Below are 19962 nucleotides of genomic sequence, written 5' to 3'. Positions count from 1 at the left end.
TCCGGGGAGGGATTCATATATCTACTGTTTGTGTGTGGATGTATGTGCGTAATTAAGGAGTGAACTATAAAATAAATGTCTTTGTTATTGGTCATTTATGAACATTTTAACATCTTGATCATGTTCTGTTATAATATCCACCCGGCACAGCCAGAAGAGGACTGGCCACCCCTCATAGCCTGGTTCCTCTCTAGGTTTCTTCCTAGGTTTTTGGCCTTTCTAGGGAGTTTTTCCTAGGGAGTTTTTCCTAGCCACCGTGCTTCTTTCACATGCATTGCTTGCTGTTTGGGGTTTTAGGCTGGGTTTCTGTACAGCACTTTGAGATTTCAGCTGATATACGAAGGGCTATATAAATAAATTTGATTTGATTTTGATTTGATTTGATTGGGACCTCAGAACGTTCTCTGAACAAAACCGTATGAACCTTTTGCAGAAAGCTCAGTCCTTGCCTAATTATTATTAACCCAGTGTTTTACAAACCCTGGGGATTAGTCAAGGCTTATTGATTGCTAATTATTATCATTAGGATAGAAAATTCCTTTAACAGTTCCTGAATCATTGGACTCTGTACCATGCACCCTGAGTGATGGTTGACCTCATGTCTCCACATATTAATACAGCTGTTGTTCCTGAATCATTGGTCTCTCTACCATGCACCCTGAGTGATGGTTGACCTCATGTCTCCACATATTAATACAGCTGTTGTTCCTGAATCATTGGTCTCTCTACCATGCACCCTGAGTGATGGTTGACCTCATGTCTCCACATATTAATACAGCTGTTGTTCCTGAATCATTGGTCTCTCTACCGTGCACCCTGAGTGATGGTTGACCTCATGTCTCCACATATTAATACAGCTGTTGTTGAAAGATTCTTCAGTCTCTCCCCTTTCTGGTTAGAATTTCTACAACACTTTTTATGTCTATGCGTGCTGTTTTTAAGAGATCGCCCAGTGATTATGCTCTGGGGGGAGCTAGGAATTTTATTTAGCATTTTGAAATCCTTTTGAAAGTGATTTGCAAATTTAAAAAATAAATAAAACTCCATGACATTTTACTGTTTAAACCAGTCCTTTACCTCCAGTGTCCTGGTCCTGAAAACACCCTACAGACAAGAGTATTCTACTACCAGAGATGGACAGAAATTACTACATACAAATACAAAATTCAGATACAAAATACCATAAAGATCAATGTATCAAATTAAACTACTAAATACTTGCATTTTGTAATGTATATAATTACATGTAATGTATTTCATTTTATATACAAAAAATATTTGGAAGTGTCTGGCCCGAACAGCAACAAGATTCTAAAATGTAAATGTATATGTGAAAATTAACATACCAAATGAACTGCAGAGCACACTGGGTATTATTATTGGTCTTGTTTCGGGACAGAGCTCATTAGAATAATACTCAACATGCTTTGCTTATTATTCATTTTACATTTACATTTTAATCATTAAGCAGACACTCTTATCCAGAGAGACTTTCAATTAGTGCAGTCATCATAAGACAGCTAGGTGACAAAACAATATATTACTAACGTATCAAGTACATTTTCCCTCAACAAAGTATTTATCAACATACTTCCTTATCAAAGAAAGTCATACCTACTTATCAAAGAAACCACACCCCCTCTACATACAGATTACACAGTCCAGTATGAAGCCACTCCCTGTCCTCTGGTGTAGAGTTACATGAAACAGAAAGTCATCTTTCACACTGAACAGAAAGTCATCTTTCACACTGCCATTGCTTAACCTTCAGGAGAGAGCACCAAAATGGCAGAGAATCAGGACCTGCTCTGTTGCTCCATCTGTCTGGATCTACTGAAGGATCCGGTGACTACTGCCTGTGGACACAGTTACTGTATGGGCTGTATTAAAGAAAGCTGGGATCAGGATGATCTGAAAGGGGTCTATAGCTGTCCTCAGTGCAGACAGACCTTTATCCCAAGACCTGTTCTGAACAGGAGCACTGTGCTGGCTGAAGTGGTGGAGAAACTGAAGAAGACAGGACTCCAGGCTGCTCCCCCTCCTGCTCTGTGCTATGCTGGACCTGGAGATGTGGCATGTGATTCCTGCACTGGGACCAGAAAGCAGAAAGCCCTCATGTCCTGTCTGCAGTGTCTGGCCTCTTACTGTGAGACTCAGCTCAAAACTCAAACAAATATGAACACAAACCTTGAGTATATAGATATGTTAACCCAGATTCTGTAAATGTATCACCATTTTCTAAAGTCAAACACTATTATCATTCTGAATGGCCTTTAATGAGTCCAAAGTTCAGTCTCAACCTCTTGATAGATTTTCGTCCACTGTTAAAACTATAATCATTCACATAGCAACGTAATAATATAATTTCACAGAGATACATTTGAATCCTTCCTCTCTATGGACCCTATGTCACATTACTATACTATTGATCTACTGGACTAATAAAGCTTGATAGCTCATTGAAGAGTGATTCTCCACAGAGGCAGCTGGGGATGAGTCAGCAGAAGGTCCAGCAGAGATTCCAGGAGAGAGAGAAGGAGCTGAAGGAGCTCCAACAGGATGTGGAGTCTTTCAAGGTGAGTATTGTTGACCAGAGGGGACACACCATTTCACTTCTCTCCTCCAGTGAGAGTGAGAGAGTGAGAGAGAGAGCGAGAGGCCCCTATCCAATCCCACTGACCCCACTGTTGGGAACAGGCTGTCTTGACCCCTTTCAGAGAATTGACTGCTTAATGTAACTGACGGGATATGAACCCAGGTCTACTGCAGGAGAAACCAACATCTTGACCATTACACCAAGAGAACATTCCCTATTGGGCCGACACTGATTTAGAAGTCCCAAGCGGGGCTACCTCATCACATAACCATGAGTAACCATGACTGACTCATGTCCCCTATACATTAACATTGACCTCTCTGTCTCTCAATTAAATTCAAAGGTCTATATTGGCATGGGAAACATATCTTTACTATGCCAAAGCAAGTGAAGTAGATAATAAACAATCATGAATGAACAGTAAACATTACACAACATTTATTTTCAAAAGGAATAGAGACATTTCAAATGTTATAATTCAAGTGCAAACAGAGAGAACCGTGCGCCAGACTGAGTTCTGGAAGTGAAATGGAAATGAATGAGGGAGAGTTAAGTGAGGTAGAAGGTGTGGAGAAGAGCTCAGAACCAGAGAAGTATTTGGTCATATGAGATTTGACTTCAGAAGAGTTCCAGGGTGTGTTGAGTGGTGGTGTCCCGTCCTCCCAGGTCATTGGCATGGTGCAGGAGCAGATAGGGTCAAAGTAGTGGAATGGGGTAGTGGGTTTTTAATGAGTGTAGGGTTAGTTGGCATGGTGCAGGAGCAGATAGGGTCAAAGTAGTGGAATGGGGTAGGGTTTTTAATGAGTGTAGGGTTAGTTGGCATGGTGCAGGAGCAGATAGGGTCAAAGTAGTGGAATGGGGTTGTGGGTTTTTAATGAGTGTAGGGTAAGTTGGCATGGTGCAGGAGCAGATAGGGTCAAAGTAGTGGAATGGGGTAGTGGGCTTTTAACCACTGTAGGATTAGTTTGAAGACCACAGGGCTATAAACCCATACAGTTTTTCTCTTTAAATACCCTGAACCTAACAATCAATCAAATGTATTTATGAAGCCCTTTTTACATCAGCAGATGTCACAAAGTGCTGTACAGAAACTCTAACCCTACGTATAACCTATTTTAGCCTGAACCCTAATTCTAGGGTAGGGTAGTGTTGTGTCTTTGGCATCATTAAAACGGAAAACATATTTAGCAAATAACTCTCTGTAATTATTATTACACGATTAACCTGATTAATCATGTAACTGTAATTAACTAGGAAGTCGGGGCACCAAGGAAAATATTCAGTTTACAAAGTTATAATTTTCATAATATAACTTTCAGATATTTTAATATCTGATCAATTAGTCTTCGAATTAATGACTTATTTACCTCACGTTAGTCTCATTCCAAACGTCGTAAATTGTTGGTTATCTGCACCAACCCAGTCTTCACTATGAGTCATCCATACATCAATTGCCTTAAAATCATTTATTTAATAACTAGTTAACCTGTCTGGGCTAGGGGGCAGTATTGAGAATTTTGGAAAAATATGTTCCCATTTTTAACTGCCTCCTACACCAACTCAGAAGCTAGAATATGCATATTATTGTTCAGGTTTGGATAGAAAACACTCTGAATTTTCTAAAACTGTTTGAATGGTGTCTGTGAGTATAACAGAACTCCTATGGCAGGCAAAAACCTGACAAGGTTTCAAGCAGGAAGTACCCTGTCTGACAAGGAGTCGTGCGTCTTGCATCTTTTTATTGAAAAGTAAGGATCTTAGCTGTAACGTGACATTTCCCAGGGCTCCAATAGGCTCTCAGAGCCCGCGAAATAACTGAAGGTTTACGAGGGAGCCTCAGGTTGAAACAGATTATCGCCTTTTGTAAGTGGCTGCTCCGAGGACCTTTGAATGATGCGCGTGCATGAGTCGCTTCTGAGGAGAAATTTTATTCGGCTGTTTAGGCTCAATGCATACTCCCGGTCGGAATATTATCACTTCTCTACGACATAAATGGCATAAAAATTGGTTTTAAACAGCGGTTGACATGCTTCGAAGTACGGTAATGGAATATTTAGACATTTTTGACACGCCAATGCGCCATGCGCGAAACCGGGAAGAAGCATTCTAGAACTCACGGACAAAACGTCGCTGTTTGGATATAACGATGGATTATTTGGGACCAAACCAACATTTGTTATTGAAGTAGAAGTCCTGGCAGTGTATTCTGATGAAGAACAAGCAAGGTAAGAACATTTTTCTTATAGGAAATGTGATTTTGGTGGATGCTGACCTGGGTGGGTATCTAAATAGCTAGCCCTGTAATGCCGGGCTATGTACTTAGATTATTGCAAAATGTGCTTCATCCGAAAAGCTATTTTAAAATCGGACATATCGAGTGCATAGAGGAGTAATGTATCTATAATTCTTAAAATAATTGTTATGCTTTTTGTGAACGTTTATCGTGAGTAATTTAGCAAACTGTTAGTAAATTCAACGGAAGTTTGCCGGGGGTTATGCGTTTTCTGAACGTCACATGCTAATGCAAAAAGCTGTTTTTTGATATAAATATGAACTTGATTGAACAGACATGCATGTATTGTATAACACAATGTCCTAGGTGTGTCATCTGATGAAGATCATCAAAGGTTAGTGCTGCATTTAGCTGTGGTTTGGGTTTATGTGACATGATATGCTAGCTTGAAAAATGGCTGTCTGATTTTTTCTGGCTGGGCACTCTGCTGACATAATCTAATGTTTTGCTTTCGTTGTAAAGCCTTTTTGAAATCGGACAGTGGGGTTAGATTAACGAGATTCTTGTCTTTAAATAGCTGTAAAATAGTCATATGTTTGAGAAATTGAAGTAATAGTATTTCTAACGATTCAAAAATCGCGCCACTGGAATATCAGTAGCTGTTACGTAGGTGGGACGAAATCGTCCCACATACCCCAGACAGGTTAAATCACAGAAATGCATAACAAACAGTAGATATGGTTACAAGGAAATGATAGGAGAATGTGCCCTAGTGGGCTAAACCGGCATGGCGGCTTGTTAGACAAAAGGGGAGTGTGGGTCAACTGAGAGTTGATAATTATAACAATTGAAATGATAACCCTTTGCACATGAACGCTCATTCATTCGGGGAAAATTGCAATCAATATATATATATATTTACGCTCAGTGTGTCGTCGGGATCTCTGTTGAAAAGTTTGTTTCTGTTGGAGAGTCCTCTCTCTCTGTCGTGGTTAGAATGGGTAGTTCAGAGTGACATTCATTAATGTCGTTATAGGACAGATGTTTTCGGCGGTTGTCGGTCTTCGTGTTCAATGATACTGAATTCCTAGCTGCAGACTAGTAATTAATATCAAAGACTTGTTCTTATTCTGTCGGTATCGATAGCCTAAGAGTTTAACCACGTGGTATGGTTAAAAGTTCAGCAAGAGAAATGCATGGTCTCCAACCCTTAGCCATCTCGTAATTGAGGTAAGCTCGGTCTGGTGATAGACAACCTTGGTGGGGGTTTTATTTGGAAGAGCAGAAAAAGGCCTGTCCCATGACGCCAGACCGTAACTGTGCTCATGGGCGGTCCTCTGATTTAGTTAAGACTCCAAAGGGAATTGGAGTTTCCTTCATTAACCTCTCTGGGGTATGTGGGACGATTTCGTCCCACCTACGTAACAGCTACTGAAATTCCAGTGGCGCGATTTTTGAATCGTTAGAAATACTATTACTTCAATTTCTCAAACATATGACTATTTTACAGCTATTTAAAGACAAGAATCTCGTTAATCTAACCCCACTGTCCGATTTCAAAAAGGCTTTACAACGAAAGCAAAACATTAGATTATGTCAGCAGAGTGCCCAGCCAGAAAAAATCAGACAGCCAGTTTTCAAGCTAGCATATAATGTCACACAAACCCAAACCACAGCTAAATGCAGCACTAACCTTTGATGATCTTCATCAGATGACACACCTAGGACATTGTGTTATACAATACATGCATGTCTGTTCAATCAAGTTCATATTTATATCAAAAAACAGCTTTTTGCATTAGCATGTGACGTTCAGAAAACGCATAACCCCCGGCAAACTTCCGTTGAATTTACTAACAGTTTGCTAAATTACTCACGATAAACGTTCACAAAAAGCATAACAATTATTTTAAGAATTATAGATACATTACTCCTCTATGCACTCGATATGTCCGATTTTAAAATAGCTTTTCGGATGAAGCACATTTTGCAATAATCTAAGTACATAGCCCGGCATTACAGGGCTAGCTATTTAGATACCCACCCAGGTCAGCATCCACCAAAATCACATTTCCTATAAGAAAAATGTTCTTACCTTGCTTGTTCTTCATCAGAATACACTGCCAGGACTTCTACTTCAATAACAAATGTTGGTTTGGTCCCAAATAATCCATCGTTATATCCAAACAGCGACGTTTTGTTAGTGAGTTCTAGAATGCTTCTTCCCGGTCTCGCGCATGGCGCATTGGCGTGTCAAAAATGTCTAAATATTCCATTACCGTACTTCGAAGCATGTCAACCGCTGTTTAAAACCAATTTTTATGCCATTTATGTCGTAGAGAAGTGATAATATTCCGACCGGGAGTATGCATTGAGCCTAAACAGCCGAATAAAATTTCTCCTCAGAAGCGACTCATGCACGCGCATCATTCAAAGGTCCTCTGAGCATCCACTTACAAAAGGCGATAATCTGTTTCAACCTGAGGCTCCCTCGTAAACCTTCAGTTATTTCGCGGGCTCTGAGAGCCTATTGGAGCCCTGGGAATTGTCACGTTACAGCTAAGATCCTTACTTTTCAATAAAAAGATGCAAGACGCACAACTCCTTGTCAGACAGGGTACTTCCTGCTTGAAACCTTGTCAGGTTTTTGCCTGCCATAGGAGTTCTGTTATACTCACAGACACCATTCAAACAGTTTTAGAAAATTCAGAGTGTTTTCTATCCAAACCTGAACAATAATATGCATATTCTAGCTTCTGAGTTGGTGTAGGAGGCAGTTAAAAATGGGAACATATTTTTTCCAAAATTCTCAATACTGCCCCCTACCCCAAACAGGTTAAACAGTCCAAAATCACATTACACAATTTCACAAACAGTTCCATCCTTATTCATTCATTTTATACAACCATGAGATGTAAGTCTCATACCTGAGACTCTTCTATAAACATGATTATGGTAATGTGGCCGTATTGTCTCTCATGAATTTCACAAAATTGTACCAAACGGAGCAGTTCGTTGCTGGATTCTTCACCGATCTTTTATACCTTCTCCAGAAAATAAATGTCGTTCGGTTCTCCAGTTCTGTGAGGTGGAAGAACTCCTTTGTTCTCTCTATACTGGGGCCATGAGGAGAGGGTCTCCTCGTAGGGATTTACGACCGCTTTTACAGAGCCTGGTGTCAGAAGTAGAGGTCGGGGGATGGTGCTTGACAGTAGCCTACAATGACAGTAGCCTACAACTATTTTAGTAATAATATTATGTTTGTAAATACCATTTTAGTACTAAATAACATTTGTTATTTTTTAAATGAAACCTATGTAAGCATTTGCTTTTTATTAGTTATTTTATTATATTTATTATTGCAAGGCAGAACACTTGATAAACAAGACTCATTTGTTTTATTTTTTAAATGTGGTTTGAACTGGGTGACATAGTAACCTCTATGTGAAAGTCCAGCAATTGGCGTGGGATAGGTGGGGCAAGTTTGAGACTGATCTCAGGAATTAAATACACTTTATTTCTCAGCTGACTCACCAATATCTTTACGTGAATTAATAACTTTTAATTGGTAAATATTTCCAATAGATGGCAGCATAAGACCACAAAGCATCAGTTATAGGCTACAAGCAGCAATATGATTGACATAAAATAGCATGCAACCAAAGCCTATATATCCCATGATTTTCTAAAATGGTCACTCATTACTTTACAGTTAGCTATATATCTCTTGTTTGTCCTGTGTTGCTTTTGGGAGATCAAAACAATATTAACTATAGCAGGTATTGAACCCCGGTCAAATAACCACTAGTCAGATGTGCTGATCTCAACCCTAGTAAACATGCATTATAACATCATGTTAATATGTCATATTGGGAGGAACCAGCCTCGGAATAGAAAAGACGATGCATCTTCCAGCCCGACAATAAATTACATCATGCAGCCCTCACGGTTAGTAAATGTACCTCAACATGCCCCTCTCTTGTGGGAGAAGGCAGAGCGCTCGCTGCTCGCAGACGGAGGGGCTTGTTAAGTTTGATACTTGTACTTGACCTAAACTAATCTGAACTGTCTTATTTTTTTTACATTTTAGTCATTTAGCAGATGCTCTTATCCAGAGCGACTTACAGTAGTGAATACATACATTTCATTTCATTTCATACATTTCATACATTTTGTATATATTTAATGTAAATGTATATATGTATATATTTAAATGAGTGACATTATCTGCCAAAGTAACACCCCCTTAACATATAAACACAGACACTGGACACAGACACTGAAAATGAGCTTTTTTAATATAAATGTGGTAGCTCTCATAAGAGCCTTTGCTTTGCTGAGCAGTTTTCAGGAGTGTGCTGCCTGCCTGCCTTCAGGAGTCTGTCTGTGAAATGAAAAGTTAAGTTACTGCCACGCTTTTTATATTTTAAATGCAACCTTTATTTAACTAGGTAAGTCAGTTAAGAACAAATTCTTATTTTCAATGATGGTCTACCTAGGAACAGTGAGTTTTTTGTCTTTTTCGGTGGCAGAACAACAGATTTTTACCTTGTCAGCTCGGGGATTCGATCCAGTAACCTTTCGGTTACTGGCCCAGCGCTCTAACCACTATGCTACCTGCTGCCCAGCCCAATGCTCTAACCACTAGGCTACCTGTTGCCCGGCCAAACGCTCTAACCACTAGACTACCTGCTGACCGGCCCAACGCTCTAACCACTAGACTACCTGCCGCCCGGCCAAACGCTCTAACCACTAGGTTACCTGCCCCCCTTTCACAGAGGTCTAGTTTACGTTTACATGTGAGTCATTTAGCAGACACTCTTATCCAGAGCCACTAGGGTTAAGAGCCCAAATCTGCCTAAAAAAGGTGATTTACAGATTTTTCACCTAGTCTGCTCGGGGATTCGAACCAGCCACCTTTCAGTTACTGCCCAACGTTCTTAACCACTAGATTACAAACCACTAAATGTTAAACACAAAGTCAAATGGTAGTAGATAAATAAGCTGGTTAAATAAAAGACTGCTGTTATAACTTTCAGACTGCCATTGTTTTGGGGAAATAGGGACATGTCTATTTCTCCAATTATCTGTAATAGATGTATTTATTTTAATGGTTTGTAGTTCTACACCATTTTAATCAGGATAACTTATTGTTTCTAATGATGTAAGTTTGAGCAGCTTTGTTATGGTATGTCTGTTTATTTCACTAAATATCTCACAATGTGTAAACTTAGAGGTATTCATGTCTGACACCATTTTAATCAGGAGAATCTCCTCTTTCTAATGACATAAGGTTGGGCAGCGTCCTCTGCTGTCATCGATTGCTAGACCAGAAAAAGTCAGAAGTTGCCCATTTTTTCCTACTTCCTGGTAATACAGACATAAACACACTTGGCACCATCGAGGTGCGGATGTTTACTTTCTACACCAGTTGTTATTTTTCAATTTGGTCCTAAGAACAGTGGTAAAATAAAGAGGTAGACATTTTTTGGTGCCATTTAGGTGAAATGGAATTGGGTTTGTGGCTGGATCAGCAGAACTTCATCATGTGGCCGGAGAGACTGAATACAGTAGGGATTTCTATGCTGCAGTACTGAGGGCCTGGCAGCTGCTGAGACCCACACGAGAGGGGGGTGTGGTGCCTGGGCCGTGGGTATGGGAGGAGCTGCTGATCACTGGGTTTGGTGGACCTGGAGAGCAGGGTGGCAGCGTTCTGACTCAAAGCAGCACAGAGGCTACTGTACCATACAGAGGTGGGCTTAGTGGGAGTGAAGGGGCATCAGTGGCAGGGGGTTGTGGGGGCTGAGAGCATGGCAGGGTATAGGTAGAGTGTGCTCTATAAGCTCCCAGTGCTGGAAAGGTCAGGGGTCATCCAGTGGTGGGTATTACGTGGAGCCCTGGACACCAATAGCCGGTTGGCTCGGGTTGACCTGGGAGTTGGGGAGAGTTGTCCGTTTTCAACAATGACAAACTGTTCATGTTTTTTCTGTGTTGCCAGGGTAATGCCGTTACTGTTGACGCCTTAGGGTTGAGTTTGAGTTTTACAAAATGATCAACATTGTAGAGATGTTTCAGGAGGTATGGGGGCTCAGGGGGGCTGTCTGTACGGCTGGAATGTGGTGCTGGATGGTGTATTGTGGTGTTGGGAACTGTATAATGTGATTGTGTGGAGGCAATGTGTTTTTAGGAGGGGGGGTGTTAGTGTAATGAGGATGACAAGTCTCTCTCTCTCTCTCTCTCTCTCTCTCTCTCTCTCTCTCTCTCTCTCTCTCTCTCTCTCTCCAGCGCTCTGCACAGGCAGCAGTGGAGGACAGTGATCACATCTTTACTGAGATGATCTGCTCCATTGAGAGAAGGCGCTCTGAGGTGAAGGAGCTGATCAGAGCCCAAGAGAAGGCTCAAGTGAGTCAAACTCCTGGAGCAACTGAAGCAGGAGATAGCTGAGCTGACGAAGAGAATCACTGAGCTGGAGCAGCTCTCACACACAGAGGATCACATCCATTTCCTCCAGGTAACTAAACTGTCTTGTTACATGTGATATGAAATTAACTTAATGTGAAACTATTCATCTCAATCATTATGTTGTCCTGTCTGTCCCTCTGTCCCTCTCTCCCTCCTCTCTGTCCCTCTCTCTCTCTGTGTCCTTCTTTCTCTCTCTGTCCCTCTCTCTCTCTGTCCCTCTCTCTCTGTGTCCTTCTTTCTCTCTCTGTCCCTCTCTCTGTCCCTCTCTCTCTCTGTCTCTCTCTCTGTTTCTCTCTCTGTCTCTCTCTCTGTCTCTCTCTCTGTCTCTCTCTCTCTGTCTCTCTCTCTGTCTCTCTCTCTGTCTCTCTCTCTGTCTCTCTCTCTGTCTCTCTCTCTGTCTCTCTCTCTGTCTCTCTCTCTGTATCTCCAGAGTTATCAGTCTCTCTCCAGTATCAGTGTATCTTCAGACTTACCCAGCATCGTTGTCAGTCCTCTTCAGTACTTTGGAGATGTGAGTAAGACTGTGTCTGAACTGAGAGAGAAACTAGAAGACCTCCTTAAAGTAGAATGGACCAAGATCTCTCTTTTTACTGACACTCCTAACAATCCCTCTAGAAATATATAGCAATAGTAGATCTAATCAAAGACTGGGTATCTATCTGACTCCTCATATTTCTCTGATTTGATCTCTGCTGTGCTCTTATCAAAGACAGGGTAGATACAGTATCTGACTTAACTTATTGTTCTGACTCCCCTCATTGGTCTCTGCTCTGCTCTTCTCCCAGATTCCTGTCAGCTCACACTGGACCCAAACACAACATACACACACCTCTCTCTGTCTGAAGGGAACAGAAAGGTGACCTATACAGACCATGACCAACGATATCCTGACCATGGAGACAGATTCACCAAACATAGGCAGGTTCTGTGTAGAGAGGGTCTGTCTGGACGCTGTTACTGGGAGGTGAAGTGGACTGGTGATGTTTATACAGCAGTCTCATATAAAGACATCAGCAGAACAGGGTCAGGTGGTGGATTTGGACACAATAACAAGTCCTGGAGTTTACAGTACGATAGAGGTAGTTATTGTTTCAGACACAATAATGTTAAGACTAAAGTATGAGGCCCTCAGTCCTCCAGAGTAGGAGTGTACCTGGATCACAAGGCAGGTACTCTGTCCTTCTACAGTGTCTCTGACACAATGACCCTCCTCCACAGAGTCCAGACCACATTCACTCAGCCCCTCTATCCTGGGTTTAGGGTCTATGGTACTGCTGAGCTGGTTAATGTAACCACACTGTCCGATTTCAAAAAGGCTTTACAACGAAAGCAAAACAGTAGATTATGTCAGCAGAGTACCCAGCCAGAAATAATCAGACACCCATTTTTTAAGCTAGCATATAATGTCACATAAACCCAAACCACAGCTAAATGCAGCACTAACCTTTGATGATGTTCATCAGATGACAATCTTAGGACATTATGTTATACAATACATGCATGTTTTGTTCAATCAAGTTCATATTTATATCAAAAACCAGCTTTTTACATTAGCATGTGACGTTCAGAACTAGCATTCCCACCGAACACTTCCGGTGAATTTACTAAATTACTCACGATAAACGTTCACAAAAAACATAAAAATTATTTTAAGAATTATAGATACAGAACTCCTTTGTGCAATCGAGGTGTCCGATTTTAAAATAGCTTTTCGGTGAAAGCACATTTTGCAAAATTCTGAGTAGATAGCCCATCCATCACGGCTAGCTATTTTGACACCCACCAAGTTTGACCCTCACCAAACTCGGATTTACTATTAGAAAAGTTTGATTACCTTTGGTGTTCTTCGTCAGAATGCACTCCCAGGACTGCTACTTCAATAACAAATGTTGGTTTGGTTCAAAATAATCCATAGTTATATCCAAATAGCGGCGTTTTGTTTGTGCGTTCAAGACACTATCCGAGGGTGAGGAAGGGTTACGCGCCCGACGCGTTTCGTGACAAAAAATTCTAAATATTCCATTACCGTACTTCGAAGCATGTCAACCGCTGTTTAAAATCAATTTTTATGCCATTTTTCTCGTAAAAAAGCAATAATATTCTGACCGGGAGTGGTTGTTTTCGTTCAAAGAGAGAGAAAGTTAACATGGAGTCGACTCGTGCATGAGCCTCAGTCTCTTAGTACTCTGACCGGCCACTATCCAAACGCGCTAATGTTTTTCAGCCAGGGCCTGCAAAGCCACGATTCAGCTTTTTGCGGCCTTCTGAGAGCCCATGGGAGCCGTAGGAAGTGTCACGTAACAGCAGAGATCCCCTGTTTTGGATAGAGATATTCAAGAAGGCCAAGAAATGGTCAGACAGGGTACTTCCTGTTTGGAAACTTCTCAGGTTTTGGCCTGCGAAATGAGTTCTGTTATACTCACAGACACCATTCAAACAGTTTTAGAAACTTTGGAGTGTTTTCTATCCAAAGCTAATAATTATATGCATATTCTAGTTTCTGGGCAGGAGTAATAATCAGATTAAATCGGGTACGTTTTTTATCCGGCCGTGAAAATACTGCCCCCTATCTATAACAGGTTAACTTGGGGATTTCCTTAACGTCAAGCGTGAGGTTAAAAATATAGGGGGGGAGCAATGATGTCAGCAGCTAGGTGTTGGAAGCAGGGGTCTAGTTCATCAGGGCCAGGGGATTTTTTTCTATCAATTTCTTTCAGGGCTTTACTCACTTCTGAAACAGGGAAGGATGAGAAGGAGAACCTGGTGAAGGAGTGCACAGGGGTGTCAGGGATGAGAAGGAGAACCTGGTGAAGAGGTAAACAGGGGTGTCAGGGATGAGAAGGAGAACCTGGTTAAGGAGTACACAGGGGTGTCAGGGATGAGAAGGAGAACCTGGTGAAGAGGTAAACAGGGGTGTCAGGGATGAGAAGGAGAACCTGGTGAAGGAGTACACAGGGGTGTCAGGGATGAGAAGGAGAACCTGGTGAAGGAGTACACAGGGGTGTCAGGTAAATTCATAGGGGGCTCATTTAGACCTTTTGACCTTTTCAAATAAACTGCCTGCGTCTATGAAATGCTGGTTCAAGGCTTTCAGAATGGAGGTTCTCTCAGTTACTACCTGTGTGTCGACCAACAATAGTTTGGGAAGCTGTGATTCTTCTTTTCACTCCAAACCTTTCACTACTTGTCAAAATGTGGAGGAATTATTTAACCTCTCTGGCGCATGTGGGACGAATTCGTCCCACCTACGTAACAGCTACTTCAATCCAGTGGCGCGATTTTTGAATCGTTTGAAATACTATTACTTCAATTTCTCAAACATATGACTATTTTACAGCTATTTAAAGACAATAATCTCGTTAATCTAACCACACTGTCCGATTTCAAAAAGGCTTTACAACGAAAGCAAAACATTAGATTATGTCAGGAGAGTACCCAGCCAGAAATAATCAGACACCCATTTTTCAAGCTAGCATATCATGTCACAAACCCAAACCACAGCTAAATGCAGCACTAACCTTTTATGATCTTCATCAGATGACACACCTAGGACATTATGTTATACAATACATGCATGTCTGTTCAATCAAGTTCATATTTATATCAAAAAACAGCTTTTTACATTAGCATGTGACGTTCAGAAAAAGCATACCCCCCTCAAACTTCCGGGGAATTTACTAACAGTTTGCTAAATTACTCACGATAAACGTTCACAAAAAGCATAACAATTATTTTAAGAATTATAGATACATTACTCCTCTATGCACTCGATATGTCCGATTTTAAAATAGCTTTTCGGATGAAGCACATTTTGCAATAATCTAAGTACATAGCCCGGCCATCACAGGGCAAGCTATTTAGACACCCACCCAGGTCAGCCTCCACCAAAATCACATTTCCTATAAGAAAAATGATCTTACCTTGCTTGTTCTTCGTCAGAATACACTGCCAGGACTTCTACTTCAATAACAAATGTAGGTTTGGTCCCAAATAATCCATCGTTATATCCAAACAACAACGTTTTGTTCGTGAGTTCTAGACACTATCAGAATGCTACATCACGGTCTCGCGCATGGCGCATTGGCGTGACAAAAAATGTCTAAATATTCCATTACCGTACTTCGAAGCATGTCAACCGCTGTTTAAAACCAATTTTTATGCCATTTATCTCATAGAAAAGCGATAATATTCCGACCGGGAATCTGCAATGAGCCTAAACGGCCGAATTAAATTTCTCCACGGGGGCGAATCGTGCACGCGCCTCATTCAATGGTCCTCTGATCCGCCACTTACCAAAGGCGATAATGTGTTTCAGCCTGAGGCTGCCTCGTCAACCTTCAGGTTTTTCGCGGGTTCTGAGAGCCTATTGGAGCCCTGGGAATTGTCACGTTACAGCTAAGATCCTTACTTTTCAATAAACAGATGCAAGACGCACGACTCCTTGTCAGACAGGCCACTTCCTGCATGAAACCTTGTCAGGTTTTTGCCTGCCATAGGAGTTCTGTTATACTCACAGACACCATTCAAACAGTTTTAGAAACTTTAGGGTATTTTCTATCCAAACCTGAACAATAATATGCATATTCTAGCTTCTGAGTTGGTGTAGGAGGCAGTTAAAAATGGGCACATATTTTTTCCAAAATTCTCAATACTGCCCCCTAGCCCAAACAGGTTAAAAGATCTGAAGTAGATTTCAGGTAGTGGTCTCCTTTCACTTTTCGGATCATAGCCACACACATATTTCCAAGACGTTTAAAAGCCATCCAATCATCCGCCGAACCAGAACCCTCTTGCTTTAGCCCACATAGCATTTAGTTCCCTTATGATTTTAGTACGTTCCTCAGTAAACCAAGGGTTCTCTCTGCCCTTAATCCTGAATTTATTTAAAGGGGCCTATTGCATACATCCTGGAATGCATTGTGGAAGTAAGAAAAGGCTAATTCAACATCAGTAATTCATTCCATTCTATTCCATTCAATGCTAGATACATCATGTAAAAAACCTGGAATATCAAACAGCTTCCGGTTTCTTTTCGTAATGACACGTGGAGAATGCTTGGGAATTTAACCATCTCTCACACAGGCAATAGCCCAGTGATCACTTATGTAATTTGCTAAAACACCAGAAGCATTAAAACGATTGGGAGTATTGGTTAAGATCAAATCAATCAAAGAGGATTTCAGAGGATCCTTTATATTCAACCCCGTTACACTGTTGACAATCTGAGTGAGATTATAGGTATTGCATCGAATTTAGAGTTGATCAGAGTTAGATGTTAACCAATCCTGATTCAGATCACCCATCAGGGCAAGCTCAGAGTTGACATGCTGTGATAACAATTTGAAAATACAATCCAGAGAGCCAACAGTAGCAGATGGTCTATAACAACAAGATACAACACTATTTAAACTCGAGGGAGAAACAGTCATATATTTCCTCATTCACAGAGCAAGCGTTCGGTTTCTCCCAAAACTCGAGGGAGAAACAGTCATATTTCCTCATTCACAGAGCAACGGGCTCTAAAAGTATCTCCAACATTGTGAAAGCCAAGGGTAGACAGCAGCAACATGAACAACAGCAACATGTTCCTTTATTGCCTCATCGTTTGACCTGAGAGAAACACAGCACTAAGCAATCTAAGACATGTAGCCAACACAACGCTGAGCACTCATTAAATGAGCTAAAAAAATCCTAAATAATAATACAAACATAGCAACAATCACTAATCAAACAGTCCAACAGCAGATCAGTAAACAAGTCAGCAATGTGTGATGTAGGCGAGCAAAGCTCCGGGGAGAGAGAGAGTGTCAAGGGCACCTGTACCAGACTGGGAGAGACAGACCAGGGCAGGCGGGGAGCAGTGCAGCAGGTAACGGGAGGAGGCCGAAGAGAGGCCCTTAACTAGGCAGACATCCAGGGCAGAAGAGAGGCCCTTAACTAGGCAGACATACAGGGCAGAAGAGAGGCCCTTAACCTGTTGGGGCTAGGGGGCAGTATTTGCACGGCCGGATAAAAAACGTACACGATTTAAACTGGTTACTACTCTTTTCCAGAAACGAGAATATGCATATAATTAGTAGATTTGGATAGAAAACACTCTAAAGTTTCTAAAACTGTTTGAATGGTGTCTGTGAGTATAACAGCACTCATATGGCAGGCCAAAACCTGAGAAGATTCCATATAGGAAGTGGCCTGTCTGACAATTTCTGGTCCTTCTGGGTTATCTCTATCGAAAATACAGTATCTCTGCTGTAACGTGACAATTTCCAAGGCTTCCATTGGCTGTCTGAAGGCGTCAGAAAGTGGAATGGGGCATCTGCTCTCTCTGGGCGAAGCACAGCAGCAGATTTTGTGAGTGGTCAGCCTGGGGACAGTGACACGCATTCATGAGAATTCTCCATTTTTTTCTTTCAGCCATTGAATGAAAAAAACGTCGCCCGGTTGGAATATTATCGCTATTCTATGAGAAAAATCGCATAAAAATTGATATTAAACAGCGTTTGACATGCTTCTTAGTACGGTAATGGAATATTTTGAACATTTGTCACGATATGCGCTCGCGCGTCACCCTTCGGATAGGGACCTGAAGGCACAAACAAAACGGAGATACTTGCACATAACTATGGATTATTTTGAACCAAAACAACATTTGTTGTTGAAGTAGAAGTTCTGGGAGTGCATTCTGACGAAGAACAGCAAAGGTAATCCAATTTTTCTTATAGTAATTCTGAGTTTAGTGAGCGCCAAACTTGGTGGGTGTCAAATTAGCTATATAGCATATATGCTTGCTTTGAAAATGGCTGTGTGATTTTTTTTGGATGGGTACTCTCCTGACATAATCTAATGTTTTGCTTTCGCTGTAAAGCCTTTTTGAAATCGGACAATGTGGTTAGATTAACGAGAGTCTTTTCTTTCCAATGGTGTAAAATAGTCATATGTTTGAGAAATTGAAGTTATAGCATTTCTAAGGTATTTGTATTTCGCGCCACTCGATTAACAAACTTTCCAAGTGACCTGTGATGAAATCTATTGTAGAATAAATAGAACCTGGATCCATTTCATTCTATTAACATGGTTGATGTGTGTTATAGCAGTAATGGGGTTAAACTGATATTAAAATGACAACTCCATAGGTGGTACCAGGTCAGGGGAGTTCATCTCTGCTCAAAGCATCCTTGGGACAGTACTGATCAACATAGCTGACCTGATGCAGAGGTGGACCAGTGATGTTTTGCTCTCAGTGGTGAGACTTGCCCTTCCATTGGAAACACCTTTACCTGAGATCGTACAAGACGTTACAGGCTTATTGCATGTGGAAACAAACCTGCGTTCAATTACTATTTAAAATCATTTGGAATACTTAATAAGCAGTGCTTGATTGAATTTGTTGTAATGGAACCAATAGAAAAGTCATAAAAGTACAAACCCCTCCCACCTGGAGGACAAAAGGAAATGCTCAAAGTATTTGTAGGATTTCAAATAGTATTTGAATCCAGGGTCATATTTGATATAAATAGTATTTTAAGATGGGTTTTATTCGTTAGGGCACACTGTAGCAAAACATTTAGCAACAGAAAACGAAAACATTTATTTTCTTAAGTTCAGTTAGTCCCTCCCTGTTTGAGTTCAGTTTGGTGCCTAGTGAATATGACTCAGGTCTCTGTGGAAACATCAATGTAAATTCACCTTTGATTTATACGCCTCACTTTCCCTTTCAGGTCCATAGGGTTTTACTGCCCCCTGCTGCAGACTGGAGCACACTGCAGTCCCTGGTTTTCTTTGTGCAGCTGGAAGAGGAGGCCCTCATCACCCGTTCAGTGGTGGTTCTAGACCATTTCAACTGGGGGGGCCAAGCTGGGGCCAGTTGTACTGTTAGAGGGGCCAGTTACATTAGACGTTATTGTTGTCATATATCGTTTTCTTCACTGCATTGCAGGCATTAGCAGGCAAAAGACCATGTTCATAATCATCATCGTTGCCACTGTCTAATAACGGATGTAAAAAAAAAGAACGATAGCAAAAATGTGTTATGTAAAAATTATTTCATACCTCACATTTAGGGGGGCCACAAGGGGGTCCAAAGTTGTTGTCACAGGGGCACTGCCCCCCCCCCCCCCCAGGACCACTAGTGCTCCAGTTGTGACAGGTCCAACAAATATCCCCCGGTGAAGGCAGGGTCCTATCTCATCCAACACTTCAATGACTCTTATAGGAGGAAGAGACCATTATCTATCTAACATGAATTATGTTGTGTAATTACTTCAGTGATAAAGAATGTCAGTAATGAGAGAATAAATAAGTAAACCTTTTGATGTTACCATACTCTCTCTACATTAACAAAGGTCTTTCCAAGAGTCCATTCTGTAGAGTGGAGAGAAAAGGGGGAATGGTATTTATGGGGGGTCATGACCCGCCCCCAACAGGGCAACTTCATGACAGTATACAGCAAGAAAGCTACATAGACATGCTTCATTGGGTTGGTTCCTGCATGTGTCTGGCACCGTCTCCTATCTTATAGAACATGTTTCACAGGGTTGGTTCCTGTCTGGCACCGTCTCCTATCTTAATTTAACATATTCTGGGCGTTCGACCAAAAGGTCTGAGGAGGAGGTCATGACCGTCTCCCCGTCATATCTCTACCCTGCACCTACAGGAACCAATGATTGTGTGA

General features: G+C 41.3%; 2 pseudogenes; one reads left to right on the top strand and one right to left on the bottom strand.

Annotated features, from left to right (window-relative positions):
- LOC115191416 (tripartite motif-containing protein 16-like) overlaps positions 1-6955 on the bottom strand; it is a 26093-nt pseudogene extending 19138 nt beyond the window's left edge.
- On the top strand, positions 1786-19962 carry LOC115193079 (tripartite motif-containing protein 16-like; annotated as a pseudogene).

The sequence above is a fragment of the Salmo trutta genome, chromosome 4, assembly GCF_901001165.1.
Source record: "Salmo trutta chromosome 4, fSalTru1.1, whole genome shotgun sequence".
Lineage (NCBI taxonomy): Eukaryota > Metazoa > Chordata > Actinopteri > Salmoniformes > Salmonidae > Salmo > Salmo trutta.
This window is presented reverse-complemented; position numbering and strand designations above follow the sequence as displayed.